Source organism: Ixodes scapularis, unplaced genomic scaffold (assembly GCF_016920785.2).
Source record: "Ixodes scapularis isolate PalLabHiFi unplaced genomic scaffold, ASM1692078v2 PGA_scaffold13__105_contigs__length_92229423, whole genome shotgun sequence".
NCBI lineage: Eukaryota > Metazoa > Arthropoda > Arachnida > Ixodida > Ixodidae > Ixodes > Ixodes scapularis.
In genome coordinates, this window is record NW_024609839.1 from 20,247,988 (window position 1) to 20,262,801 (window position 14,814).

The window sequence follows — 14,814 nt, forward strand, 5'->3', positions numbered from 1 at the left end:
TAAAATCGGCCTTATGGCTTCAAAGTGAAACAAGCCTCAAGAAGGAACTGTGTCAGTGATGAATCGTGCCTACGGCTCCGTCTGCTTGCGGGACCTTACAGCAGGCGGTGCCCGTGATTGCATTCCGAAGTGTCTGGTTTCTTCTGCCTGCGGGACCGTAACCATGGTCGGCTCCGTCTGCCTGAGGCAGCTTAACCTTGGTCGGCTAAGTAAACGATGCACATGCCCGTGCCTGTATTCCGAGGCCCCTGCTTTCCTCGAAAAGGCAACAACACTCGATCCTGATCTCGAGTGCCGTGTGTTGTGTACGCGTCTATTGTGAATCACTCCCGGTTCATGGGGGCGCCGGCACCAGAGCACCGAGATACTGCCGTCTGGATGACTTCTTCCATACACCGGCGAGTATTCTGACTCTGAAGGAAACTTCCATGAAGTCACATCACGTGAGGGAATGCCAAGCCGTCTGAACAATGGCAGTGCGGTCCCCTAATCACAATATTCGTTATATAAAGGACCGTCCACCACACTCTCAAGGTTCTCTCTGATTTTCACGCTACCATGTAAATAAACGGCTTTAAATAGAGACGCCCTGGATCTCGACCGTTCTTCCGTTTTGACGAGGCCGGCGCAAGTTCGAGCGGAACACCAGCCCCTAGTCTACCTTCTTATAAATAAAAATCAACAAGAAAAGATGAATTGAAATATGCACTTCCGCAATACGCACAATCTTGCACAAAAAATCGGTCGAGGAAAAAAAACAAAAAAAAAAAAGAAACCTTCGCGTCTAAGTGGATTCGAACCACCGCCACCGAGATGTCGGCATGGCCGGTATCGCCAGAGCAGCGCCTTGTACCGCTCGTCCACGAAATCTCGCGGAGTAACACAATTTTGTGTGTTTTTTCATGCGCACTACTTCAGTAGCTTTCCCAGCGTTGCACGCGATGTTTGAAACGGAGTATAGCAACTGAAGGTTTATCGCCACCACTCCCAGTATATATGCACATGGGCAACAACCAAATAAACAGAGTGAGGAAAAAAGACAAAAATGCATGCAGTCTTAGCATTCTTTAGTCAGATTATACTGTGCTGTGTCATAGTCGGTCCCTAACATGTACTACTAAGAAAAGAGAAGTCTTTATCAGAGAAACCAACGGAGGCGTGCTGACCCATTTGCCTTTTAGTTTGTTTATTTCGTAAGCTTCTGTTATCTCTTGAGTTAGTTTGTCACTGCTCCTTTTCAATATTTTGCTTTTTTGGTAGTTAGGTACAGAATATTGCACCGAACCCGAACCGAAAACCGGAAAAGACCGTTGTTTTCGCGCGAACCGGAGTTAAACCGAAAGAAAATAATTTCTTCACCTCCGAAGCGGAACCGATATTTTTTCCATGCGGTTTTCGGTTCATACGCGAAGTCAGCTTGTGTGAAAAAGGCATGGCGAAAAACACGGTAACCAATATAGTGAACCAAAAAATTTAAAGAAAAAATTATTTTCGAACAGATAAATAGGACCGAAATAATTATTTGTTTGTTCTTGGGCAATACTGATAAATTATTTTTGCGGTGTTTCTTTCATATGGCAAGTGAAAAAGCGAGAACAATAGGTAGCGGAAAGCTCTGTAACGTTCCATGATCAGCTTTTCACACAACGGTCGTCTTTATAATTTATAAAGTTCGTCTCGAGAACTCAGACGAAATGAGCACAGTGTCTTTAAATTCTCCTGGATTTCTGTCTATTTCCTTAACAAATGCCCACATTCGTCCGAGCCTTTTCTTGGGGACCGGAAATGGCTCATCAAAGGAAATTTATCACTAGAACATGTCCAACTCATATGTCAGCAAAAGTGACCAATTAATGAGCCTGTTTGGTGGCAAAACGGTGAGTTGGACTGGTTATTTTTCATCTCAAACTAAACGAAGAATAAAAAACAAGGACAAAAAGAGGTATAGACAACACGCCTCGTGTTTTCTATACACGAACTCATCTCTGTGACGTCACGGCGCGGTGGTGGCGCGTCGGTCGCACTTCCGGTCTGGGGCTGTGGGCAGAAGTCCCCATGCCGGGCGTGTATTCCTGCGTTGTTTTGAAAGGAACCAGACAAAAACCTGCCTTCTCGTCAAAATGCCGCGACTGGGGCCGTACCAAAAGTGTCGAGAAAGGTTTGAAGGTCAGTTTTCACGTGCTCGGTTCGTCCGAGAATCTGGATATGTGCCGTGAAAAGGGAAAAGCAGACGCCGTCGGACAACGATTGCTTGGGTGGGAAGCACTTTGGGTTGAATTCACGGATACTTGTAGTCATCAGATTTATTTGTTTTGTTCCAACATGAACGCCGGAAAACCGTCAAGTTGTACGGACCACCTGCGGACTACTTTGAGTGCGTCTTCAAGTTCAAACGGCCGCCTGATCGTTTCGAACTGTCGTCTGCTCTTTCAAACGTTTCTGCTTGTCGTCTGCTCATTTAGATGACTCCGGCCCGTAGACCAAACGTGGGCCCGGTACTTGCGATAAGAAGTAAGTGCAGGCCTCAAAAGACTTAAGCTTGAAGGTTGGTAAGCAGGCTCGACGTAAACAGTAGATACAAGGAGAAGTTGATCATTGTTACCAGTGGCCATCACCGAATTGTTATGCCTGATTCACTTGGTTAGATTCTGCTTGCGATTTTCAGTATCGACGTCGACCATCTCAGCTACGGTTCACGGTTTTTCAGCTCGAGCAACGTCGCTAGAGAAAACTGCGAGCGAAATTTCATCATGTGAATCAGACTTTAGCGTACATTCTGCGGCGTCCACGCGGAATGAATCGCCGCATGTCAGATTATTCACGCGAAGTTTTGCGGTGTAACAAGCCTCGTTAATTTCGCTGACGCCGCTTAAGTAGTCAGACATCGTTAGGAGGACGTAGAATCAACAATTCCAACGCAAAAAAGAGCGCGGGGACTCACACCGACACCGACAAGATCGCATTTCAATGGTTTGTTTATGGGCTACGGCGAGCTTCGTGCCCACACCCCCATCGCGCATGCGCGGCACCGGTGGCGTCCGCTAGGGGCGCTCCGGGCGCTCCGGTTTGTTTGTAAACATGAGTTGGTGTATACCTCTTATGTCCTTGTTTCTTGTGGCGTTCAGTCCGAGCTCTGTTTGGCGTTTCCTGTCTTCAATTTTGTAGAGTTGTGTGGAATTTACATTAAACGCCTTGATTTTATTGTACATCTGATTGGATAAGAAAGCGATACAAAGGCCGATTGATATTTTAGAACCCGCACTAGTTGCCATATTGTGGCGCATCTAATCTGCTTTCAAAATAACTCAGCGGATTTAATATTCTGTCCAAAATTAAAGTCTAGCACCGGGAAGGGGAGGGAGAATTCAAACAACAGTTACAGCCACAGAAAAGAGCAAAACGCCTTCGATCTTCGATAGCGAAAACAACAAGGACCAAAACGTTGTCTCCTCAGAAACACAAACAGCATGGCACACAGCTCTTCTGAGCATTGCTAGACAAGGAGCTGTGGCTTTCAAGGGACGCTAACGTGTTTCCGTTTTAGGAGGAAAGAAGAGAACGCCATCCAGAACTCTACGCATTAGCGCAAGAAACCCTGGGAGTGTTTGCGACCCAGGTCAGCGTGGAGCGAGCCTTTTCTGCACTGAAGTTCATTCTATCGACTAAGAGGTGCCGTCTTTCCCCGGATATGCATTCTTCGCTCAGCTGCCTGACATTGAACTACGCTTTCACCCACGTCCCATGGTGCCCCAGCACTAGCTCGTTCGCTCCACACTGTAATGTGAATCTTTGCATTCTATATGTAACACTTTTATAAAATATCCATAGTTTATCTTCTGCTGTCGTCAATTGTTTTTGTAGCTTATGAGTACGAACCGGTTTGAACCTTTATTTTTTCACTTCAGAGCAGAACCGGAGCTGAACCGTTTTCTCTGAATCGGAACGAAAAGCGGAACGAAAAACATTTCGGTTCGACACACTGGTTAGGGGGGCATTACAGTCACGGCAGTAAATTCCCAGATGACTGGAGATTTGTTTTGTTGCATCGTACTGATGTTTCCTTAATCGGTCATTAATGCACCGTCCGGTTTGTCCGATGTAGAACCTGTCACACGACAAAGGAATACAATGCGGAGGGCAAGTTCGTCTGCTCCTTGCGCAGGGGGTAGCGGTGACGTCAGAACGCCGAGCCCTGATTGGCTGATCGCGACCCCCTATTTGAGCGTCGTCTGCTCGCAACGTCGTCTGCGCCTGCCTTACCTTTCCTGCGACTTTCAAAAGTGCAGAGGCCAGATTCACGAAACGATCTTACGCCAAAAATGTGTGTAAGACAAAACTTAAGAACAAATTCGTATTCACGAAACGAAATTTTTGTGAGCTTTGCGCAGGTTACGACGAAATCCTACGACAGCTCCGAAGGTGTCTTACGCACTTCTTACTATCAAATCAGCATGGCCGACAGCGTCACGGTCGCGACGACCCACGGACGTTTATTTTTCTACGGGCGCTTCTCACGCGTCCCGACTTCAAGTAGCAGGAAAAAAGTAAAAAGTACTTGAAACAGACCACGACGAACAAGAACGCTGGATCCACAAACACACGGGAAATGCTCCAACGGCCACGAATCCACCGAACGCGACCAAGCGAGCACGGCAGTTAGTGCTAGCAGGCACTCGGCGACCGTCTGCCCACGACCGGCTGGCGTGGTGAACGGAATATGCCCGCGCGACCCTTGTGAACCCTTCCCGTATTATACTTTGATCGCTGACCTCAGTTTTAGATTAAGAGGTCAATTTCTTCCTTTTGTTATATCCTTGTTTCCCGAGGCAACGGTGACTCTCGCCGGTGAAAAAGCGGTGAATCTCCGACAGACGCAGGAAAGGTAAAGCAGCCATCGCTTTGACTAGCAGACGTAAAGCAGACGACGCTAACTGCGCCAACCCGCCGACGCCGTTAAAAAATGAGGGGTCTCGCCGCACACGAAAGGAGGGAAAAAGTATTTGGGAGGGAACTTGCGAACACTAACACGCTCACCTCTCGGTTCTTAGCAAACAAACCTCGGCGCCTCGGGACACCTCGCCAGTGAGTCCTTTGGCTTCCCTCCTTGATGCGCATCTGCTAGTTGTTAGACAAAAACAACGTACCACTCGAGTTATTTCGTCTGACCTCTCTGAAAGGCCAAGTCGAGCTCGCTCGACTTCCGAAAGTTGCAGGAAAGGTAAGACAGACGCAGACAATGTTGCGAGCAGACGACGTTGCAAAGGAGCTGATGACGCTGAGATAGGGGGTCGCGATCAGCCAATCAGGGCTCGGCGTTCTGACGTCACCGCTACTTCCTTTCTCATGCACAGACGACGAAAATGAGCACACTTGCGAGGCCTGTACACGACGCATTCTCGACAGTTAACAAAAGGCTCTCGCTACTCTTTTTTGCAATATTTCTTATCTTCCCCGATCTTATTCACCTTCCTGCAGAGGGCAGACAGATGCTCTGGAGCAGAAAAAAAAACACTTCAAGTTTGCCTTTAAAGCGAAATATTGTGCAAGTACGAAATGACGGACCCTTTTATGCTACGGGTTCTCGGGCGTTTATCGCTGGTTGGACGTTTTTTTTAAGTTTTCCAAGAATGTATCGGCCACTGAGTTGAGAATCTTTTGTTGGTAGCCGGCAGTCGCAAGTCTGTCTACTCTTTGGAGAAGCTATTCGACATCCGATGCTGACACGATGTAAAAATTGGAGAATTATAGCATGAATTCACAATTCTTTTCTTCACAATCTTGGAACGTGCTGAGTCGAACGCGAGGATCGGCTTGTTGCTTCTAGACTCAAAGGCCCAGCATACATGCCCCGCTAACAAATACAGGTCTAGGTCTAAAATTCTCATAAAATTGTCGTCAGTAAATTCATGCGTCAAATGCAGAGGTGCAAGACTGTCCTTAAAGATGTCCAAAATGCAAGTGAATTCGGATTCAAATTCTATTTTCGCGCAGTCTACGAAAACTAACATGAAACTAATCATCTACCAATCTAAGAACGTTAGCTGCTTTGGTGTCTTGTAGACGATCCGCAATTAACATGTCAACACTGGCTAAAAAAATGTCACTCGTGATTGGTGCAATACAGGAACCAATGCATACCTTTTTTTTTTTTTTTTTTGATAAATATGTCGTTGTCCCACTTCGCGGAAGTCGAGCTAACTTAGATATCAAGTAATTCTAACATCCTGTCCGTGGGTTTTCACTTTCGTTTGGAAACGCTACCGTCCCCCCCTTTTTGATACAGTCATTAACGTTGCGCCTTAGTTTGTTATGTGGAATACAATAATGCAAATATTTTGCGTGAACGGAAAATGCTAAGAGGCCCCTATTTAGATTTTTATTTCAAAATTCAATGACATTCTCCGAGTTCCTGACCTTCACTGGGTCGTCTATGCTCAGTAAGTCCAGGTCTTTTGGACGAACCGGACGGTTCATTAATGACCGATTAAAAAAACACCAGTATAATGTAAAAAACAATTTCCAGTCATCAGAAAATTCACTGCAGTGACTGTAGATGCGCCCTTGAGTGCCAAAAAAGAAAGATTGAAAAGGGGCGATGACAAACTAGCTTGACAGGTAATAGAAGCTTACGAAATAAACGAACTAGAAGAGAAATGTCTCAGCACGGCCTCCGTTGGTTTGTCCCACAAAGAAATTTGTTTTCTTACATGTGCATGTTAAAGACCGACCATAACACAGCACTATATTATCTGATTAGATGCTCAGACTTCATGCATTTTTTTGTCTCTTCTTTCGTACTCTGTTTATTTGGCTATTGCCCATGTGTGTATTTATTGGGAGCGGTGATAATAATCCTTCAGTTGATAGTCACAGCTGTCGTTTGTATTGCCTTCACTTTCTTGTCTTGTGCTGTTTTAAACTAAGAGGCTCATGAACCAACTAGCCCAAAGATACTTTTTAGCAAGCGATAAAAGCTTGTCATGTCGAAAGAAAATTCAGCATCATAGCCAACTATTCACGCGATGCGAACTTGACATGACAGTTAATGTAACAAAGCTCTCCGCTCCTGGGCTGGATGGAATTCTACATGAAATGCTTAACCACCTTTCTCCGGAATTCCTTGGAAAACTTCTGTTTTTTAATCTTTTCTAACAAAAAGATACGTTTCCCTCAGCCTTCGAATCATGCACACATCATCCCATTTCTTAAGCCTAATGAAGACTCCTCACAACATATCAAGCTACCGCCCAACTGCACCGACGAGCTCCTTCGAGAAAACACTTGAAAGGCTTACAATCAGGCGACTGATGTGTGTAGTAGAAAGCCAGGTGGTCTTTGATAACACCCAGTATGAAGTCCGTAGAGGTCGATCTACCCTCGACCATTTAGTTCGCCTGCAAACTGTGATACGCGAGGCATTTGTAAAAAAAGCAGCACTGCGTTGTGTATTTTTTAATATCCGTGGCCGTATTCTGTGATGCATAAGGGAATATCTGACGGACAGGACTTTTCAGGTTCGTCTTGGCTCGGTCCTATCAAGATTCCTTTGTTGAAGAAAACAGATTCTCACAGGGGATGCTTTAAGTGTGACTTTATTTTTGCTAACAATGAATTCACTCACACGGCTGCTGCCACCTTCTATTTTATATTCTTTTTATAGTGACGATACACACACTTCATCATCTTGCATCCTTTCCAGTTGCCGTTATTTAGCCGTAAACAGACTTCCCAAATTGGTCGACGAAAATTGGTTGAAGTTCTCTGCTTGAAAAACGGTCTGCGTTACTTTTTTTTTTTTTTTTTTTTTTTGCGCCGAAGATAGTTTTTGGGTCCCTCCCTGGACTTAAATGAAATCGCTATACCTGTTATGAAGGAGCAGAAATTTAGGTATATATTTGAGAAAGATAAAAAAAATTTATTTCGTACCATAAAGCGCTCACGCAAAAATCCGTTCACTCCGCAAACCTTTCGATAGTCTTATCTGTGATGAAAACTGTTACAATGACTTTGTACGATCCCGTCTTGACTACGGTGGAGTGGTGTATGAACCGCTCGGCCTTCTGCCCTAAAATGTTAGCTTCAGATCACCGTCTTGGCTTGCGGCTGGCAACAGGAGCTAGCGGACGTCCCGTGTCTAAAATTTGTATGAAACATCCGATGAGCTATCACTGAACAAACGACGTAGATCTCTTAGTGTAACACATGCTTACAAGGTTCAAGCCATCTCTCAGCATCCTATTTACCCTTCACTTACGAGGTCGAGGTTTTTGCGCGACTTTGTAAATAAACCAAGAATTGTAACACCGTGAAGCTTCCGCACTGAACATCTTCGCACTTCGCTGCACCTTACTCTCGACCAGATCGACTTCGTTCGGAAAGTCGACGGTATTCTATCCTGGAAGACACAGCGAGTTGATTCCGACTGGTCTCTCACAGGGTTCAACAAGCACGGCATTTCCCATGCTGTAATTAAGCAAGAGTTTGGTGAACTTCAAATTCAGTATGATAGTTAACTTCATGTTTATACAGGTGGCGCCAAGACTTTCGATTTGGTCGGTAGCGCCGTGTATTGTGAATTCTTATCCAATGTTCAACGATTTGATTGCATTTCCGCCATTTTTACTGCGGAGCTCTGTGCAGTATCAATGGCGATTGAATTCATTAACAATAGAAAAATACTGAGTGTGGTTCTGTTTGTTCTCTGGCAAAGCAATTCTTGTAGTTTTTTTTCTAAATGTACCGAAACATGATTGTACAACGAATTCGATATAAACTTAACTTTGATTTGCGTGGTAGTCAAAATATAAAATTTTGTTGGGTACCAAGTCACGTCGGCATACTAGACAAGAAGGAAGGCGACAAGCTTGCGGGTCTGCAGGTAGCCTACCTTAGTCGCTGTCCTGTTTGGGAGAGCGCCTTTTGAGCGCGCGACACAAGAGCGCCGACGTTAGAGCGCGTGACTCGAGGGCGCTGCGACAGTAGCGCGCTTGAGACTAGAGCGCACGTCACGAGAGCGCACGACCAGTTGAGCGCGCGACACGAGTGCGCACGACCAGTTGAGCGCACGACACGAGAGCGCACCCCATTTGAGCAAACACCGCAAAATGTGTGATGTACCCGCAGCTCCACGGAGAGAACAAAATTGTGCGACTCATCGAATCGGAGCATTGGCGATTTTTGATTGATTGCTTATGCCTTTAATAAAAGATAAAAATAAAACGGGTATGACTCAGAAATTTCTAACCAATTGTTTAATGATATCGGAGAGAAAAAGGGGCAGGGGAGTAGGCTGGGGCATATAGGTACCGGGAAATTTTGCAGTTGAGTGGAGCAGCGAGTCTAGGATTCCTTCACAGGCAGCGGTGCGCCTCTCAAATATATATATCGCATACTTCTTCCTATATTTGGTCTATTCTTGACAGTCATTGGAGCTCCGACCTATTTGCCGACCATATAGACGTCCCTCGCATAAGTTTAAATGGTACTCTCATGTCCATGTCCGTAATGAAGAAAGCTCACCGGTAAAAAAGTATCAGTAAAAACTCATCAAAGGAAAGTTCAGCGCAATTTTATTGGGTCAGATCTTTCCAGTCTTTTGACGGATGCAGGAAAACTTCCACTGCAAATACGTGATATACGAAATCAAAGAACTAATGAAGCTACACACTAAACGAAAATATACCCAGATGGGAGTACATCGCTTGTCCTCTAGCGCATTCCCTTATGGGAGGTTTTTATACTCTGCAAAATGGGAGCTCAGAATGAACTCCCACGCAGGCCAGAGTTTTTGGGGGGATGCAAGGGAGTATGTACCGAACTCCCAGCAGTACGGGAGTCTGTTCATGAATCAATGGGAGTATTTATTTACTTCCATCAGAGTGTTCCTATGTGGATCCAAGGGAATACTCTTTCACATCCTTATGGGAGTTTTTACTTGGACTCACAGGAATGTTCCTTTACATCCACCTGGGAGTGCTTACGTGGATCCACGGGAGTATTCTTTCACATCCATATGGGAGTTTTTACGTGCATTTATGGGGCTATTCTTTCACATCCATATGGGAGTTTGTACGTGCACTTATGGGACTATTTTTTCACATCCATATGGGAGTTTTTACGTGCATTTATGGGACTATTTTTTCACATCCATATGGGAGTTTTTACATGCATTTATGGGACTATTTTTTCACATCCATATGGGAGTTTTTACGTGCATTTATGGGACTATTTTTTCACATCCATATGGGAGTTTTTACGTGCATTTATGGGACTATTTTTTCACATCCATATAAGAGTTTTTACGTGCATTTATGGGACTATTTTTTCACATCCATATGGGAGTTTTTACGTGCACTTATGGGACTATTCTCTCACATCCACCTGGGAGTTACTGCCGGGACCTAAGGGAGTATTCTTTCACATCCATTTGGGAGTTAGTACGTGGACCCACGGGAGTCTTCTTTCACATCCTCCTAGGAGTCGTATACCTACGGGAGTATTCCTTTGCATCCATCTAGGAGTTTCTTCAAAGCCAGCAAGTGTGGAAGGAAAGGCATAAGCAGGTAGCACAATGCACGAAATAAATTTATTGCACTATGAATATGTTTCGCACATGTCGTGTAACAAGAGCTCATTTTGCCTTGGGCGCAAACTGGCTTATACCCCGTCAGACGGCCATTTAAATGGCCTTCAGAGCAAACTCCTCAAAAAATGTCTGCGAACACCAAAGGGCACAGGCGAAGCCGAGATCGTGAACTGATTTGCCGATTCTTTGAAGGAATTCATTCCGAAGGCCATTTAAATGCCCGACTGACAGGGGTATTTATTACAATGTAGGGTACGCTAGGCTAACTGTGGTACACAAGCCACGATCGCTCTGTAGAAATTTATCAATTCCAGTGTCTTCACCCGTGGCTTCATGTAGCAGTCGGCAAAACCACGTTCAATGAAAGTCAGCATCTTATGTGCCTTCTTTACATAGTGGATGTGGAAAATCCAGTAGACGGCAATGAGGTACACCACATCCTGATGGAGCCATACCATAAGTTCAAAGTTCTTCCTTAATCAGTCCTAAAATATGGAAATAGATTACCTCAAACTTAACAGAATTTGATAAAACATAATATGAGAGTCACAGATTTGCTTATTTATGTTAAACGCTCTGACTGCTCCTTCTTAGACGTCGCAGCTTGCTCGTTATATGTAGTAGCGGCAGATGGAATTACTCTTCCTGCAATCAGTCCGCTGTTGGCCATTCTCTTTCCTGCGTAGTGCTGGAAGGGACCTGTAACCAAACAAGCACAAACATTTAAGTTAAAATGTACTCACAATCAACACAACACATGTTTCCGACGCTATCGTATGAACCTTGCAAACCAGGTGGAGAGTGGACTTTTCTCAAGAAGTGAATTGAAGACAGTTTCTTCAAAGCAATATCAATACTACTGATATTGAAAATATGGTAAAAGGGCAGAATCGTTTTAAAGTGATATAGCAACGAAATTGTAGTGCCTATTTTATTGTCTAAATGTCAACCGTGCTTTGACCATACAGTGGAGACACCAATTTTTTGCTCAAAAAGACACAAAACATCTAAAACGTGTCTCAGAAGATCTACCGATATGCATCATGTTTGCGACGTCTGGTTCTCCTTCAGTCAAAGCTACGTGGGGGCTGGCGTGGTTGTGAGCTTACACGTTCGTGACGTCTGGTTCTCCTTCAATCAAGGCTATATGGGGGCTGGCGTGGCTGTGAGCTTCGCCACTTGATGATGTCAATGCACTACAAGCTGGCCGCTTGAGTTGTCCCTCCTCGCTCTCCGCAGGAGTTGAATAAGCACGGGAGAAAAAAGAAAACCGGTTCAGCCAAGTTAGACAGGGCTCGGGCGCACACAGCCTGCCACCATGTTCCCGTGTAGCGGTGCTGCTTTTATGTGGTGTGACATGACAGTATTTGGTTTATTTAAATAATGTTTCGTCGTCTTTTTTAGCAAAAAAAAAATCGGTGTCTCCATGGTGTGGGCAGAACATGGTTAACATTTAAACAGTACAATTAGTGCTAAAATTTTGTTGTAATAACCTTTAAAAAAAAAAGGAAGACCAAGGTACACCCTTATTTTCAACAGTTCACATTAAACATGTTTATTACTATCTACCTTTCTGTGCTAGTTTCCTTTTCCATCGTTTCATAGTCTCAGTAACTTTAAGAGTGAGTGACAGTCCTGCAAAAATGTCATCAAGCATGTAAAAATTTTGAAAGCCGGAAAAATTGACAGCTTATTGCAAGCTTTTAAAAAGTCAAACCAAACAAAACGACCTATTGCAAAAACTGTAGGATACCTGTCTTGCTGCATGTAAGCTTAAGAAATTGAAATTCGTATACATTTCTAGCGATTTACTCCTACAAACTATAATTTTCTTCACTCTCGCACAATCAATAGGCAGAAGAAGCAAAAGCACTCCCATTATCATAATCGTGTGCACTGCAAACATTCAAGAGTTATCAACTTTTTGAGAAACGACTATAAGGGATAGCTCACATATACGGCACAGAGCTAAATCAACAGTAAAACAGTGCTGACTTGAACTTAACTTAGTACTGATACAGCAGTGTATGAGCATCAGATCATTAACAAAGAGCAAAATCATCACTATTCCCAGCACTTACTGCACTATTGTAATGCCCCGAATCTGGGTGAAGCCTTTCAAATCACTGCACAAATTGGCTTCACAATGTATTGCACTACGATTTACCAGAGAGGTGCCTGAAGGTGGTGAAAGCATCGCAGAAAAAATTTCACAGAATGAACTTACCCGACTAAAAAGTAAAAAAACTGGTTTGGCTACCTATGACACCAGTGTGCTAGTATATGTGCCCCCTCCGACTGGCACAACAACCGACAGATGGCGGCAACGGCACCGACGCCTTATGGCAGTTCAGTAGCTCCACGGTCATGCCAAAAGCACACCACATGTAGCTGAAATTATTCAACGAACCATCGGTTTGATTATTTTTGTGTCCATTTAATGTGATTTATTGGGGGTGAAAATAAAATAATGTTCTGACAATTATAGCACCGAAAAAGTGTGCACCATTTATGACTCAAAAAGGTTGTCCGATTTTGGTGTGACTTGGCGGCTGCTGAGCAGCTACAAGCCGCTAGGGTTGATGTCGCCATCTCTCAGTTATTGAGCCAGTCAAAGGGTGCACAGTTAGCAGACGGGCGCCGTAGGCAGAAAAAAATAGTCATTTTTTTACCTTTTACTCAGGTAAGTTTGTTCTTTGAGCTTTTGATGCAGTGATTCCAATACCTTCGGGCACCTCTGTCGTAAATCGTAGCGTGATGCATCCCCAAACCGACTTAATGCAGTACTTTAAAAGCTTCACCAAGATTAATAACTTGGCAGCACAGGTGTAGTGCTAATGTGAACAGGTCTTAAAGGAAAGGATCAGAAATTTAGATTTCACAAAATAAGGTAGCAGGAGTGTTCAACGGGGCGCCACCAACCCCTAAACACCACTCATAAAGCGATATCTCGAACGGATGGCCATATTTTTGTAAAATAAGGATGCGATGAGTGAGAATCGCGACATCGTGTTTCCTGCAGAATAGTTGAGAAGGGGGGAAACGGCTTTGCTTCTTTCCCTTTTCGCGTCCTCGCGGAGTCAAAGTGAGAAAAGGAGGAAACCAGAATCGCGACGTCACGGGCCTTTTTGGCCATTGTTCAAGCATGCTCTTCTTTCACAAAAATACAACCATCCGTTAGAAATATCGATTTATGCGTGATGCTTTCAGGTTTGTAGCGTCCCGCCTAGCGCCTCTGCGTTGTTTCCCGAAATCAAAGTTTTGCTTCAGCATTCCTTTAAAGGATGTACACCTAACAGTTATATTTGGCAAATAAATAACAAGGAATTGCCTAACTTATACAAATAATTTCAATTTTTTTAGTTGTAATAGACTGATTTCACAGGCCAGTTTGGCTAAGCCACTGCTGCTGCAATGCATCAAGAGAACTATCGTCTTTCTGCATGTGCCCCAACCTCGCTGGAGCTCTGCGCTTGCAAAGCGCGAGACGGCACGAGGTGTCTCAAGCACTGCTACCTGCCTCTTGTGAACTAAAGTTATGACGGCTCCACACATGCGCTGAATGCTAAGTGAGATCGGTCTATTCCACTAAAAATTAAAATAACCATACCAACAGGCTCTTATCAATCTTTCATGAGTCTTGATTGTTTCAAAAAGCAACATGTCCCGTATACCCTGTTTCATTATAGTAAGTTACAGCTCAAGAAGATGGGGCGAGGGAAAGGAAGGTCGGGGAGGAGGAAGCAGACGGAATGCTAGATAGAAGAGGGAAAAACTTCCTCCTCTCTTCTCCAGCAATTCGTCTGCTTCCTCCTCCCCGGCCTTCCTTTCCCTTTCCTTACATTCTTGAGTTGTAACAGACTATAATTACGTGAAGGACAGACAAAGGCAACGCCAGACGAGGGGAGAAAGGCCAAGCACTAGAAAGGTTGGGGAGGGGAGAAACCTACCCTCCTCTCTAACGTTCCTAGTGCTCTCTCTTTCTCGCCTCGCCCTCTTCTTCTGTCCAGCCTTCCTAGTGCTTGCCCTTTTTTATTTTTGCCTGGAGTTGCTTCGCTTGCACTGCACACAACTAGTGACGCAGACTATTAGCAACGTGCGCGACAAAAAGCGTCGCTGTAGTTGGGTTTGCGATCCGCCGAACCATAGCTTCCTGAATACTGATAATGCTTACCCAAATGCCGGCTAACGGGGAGGGAAATCCTGCCAATTACAGGGAGGTAGAGGCA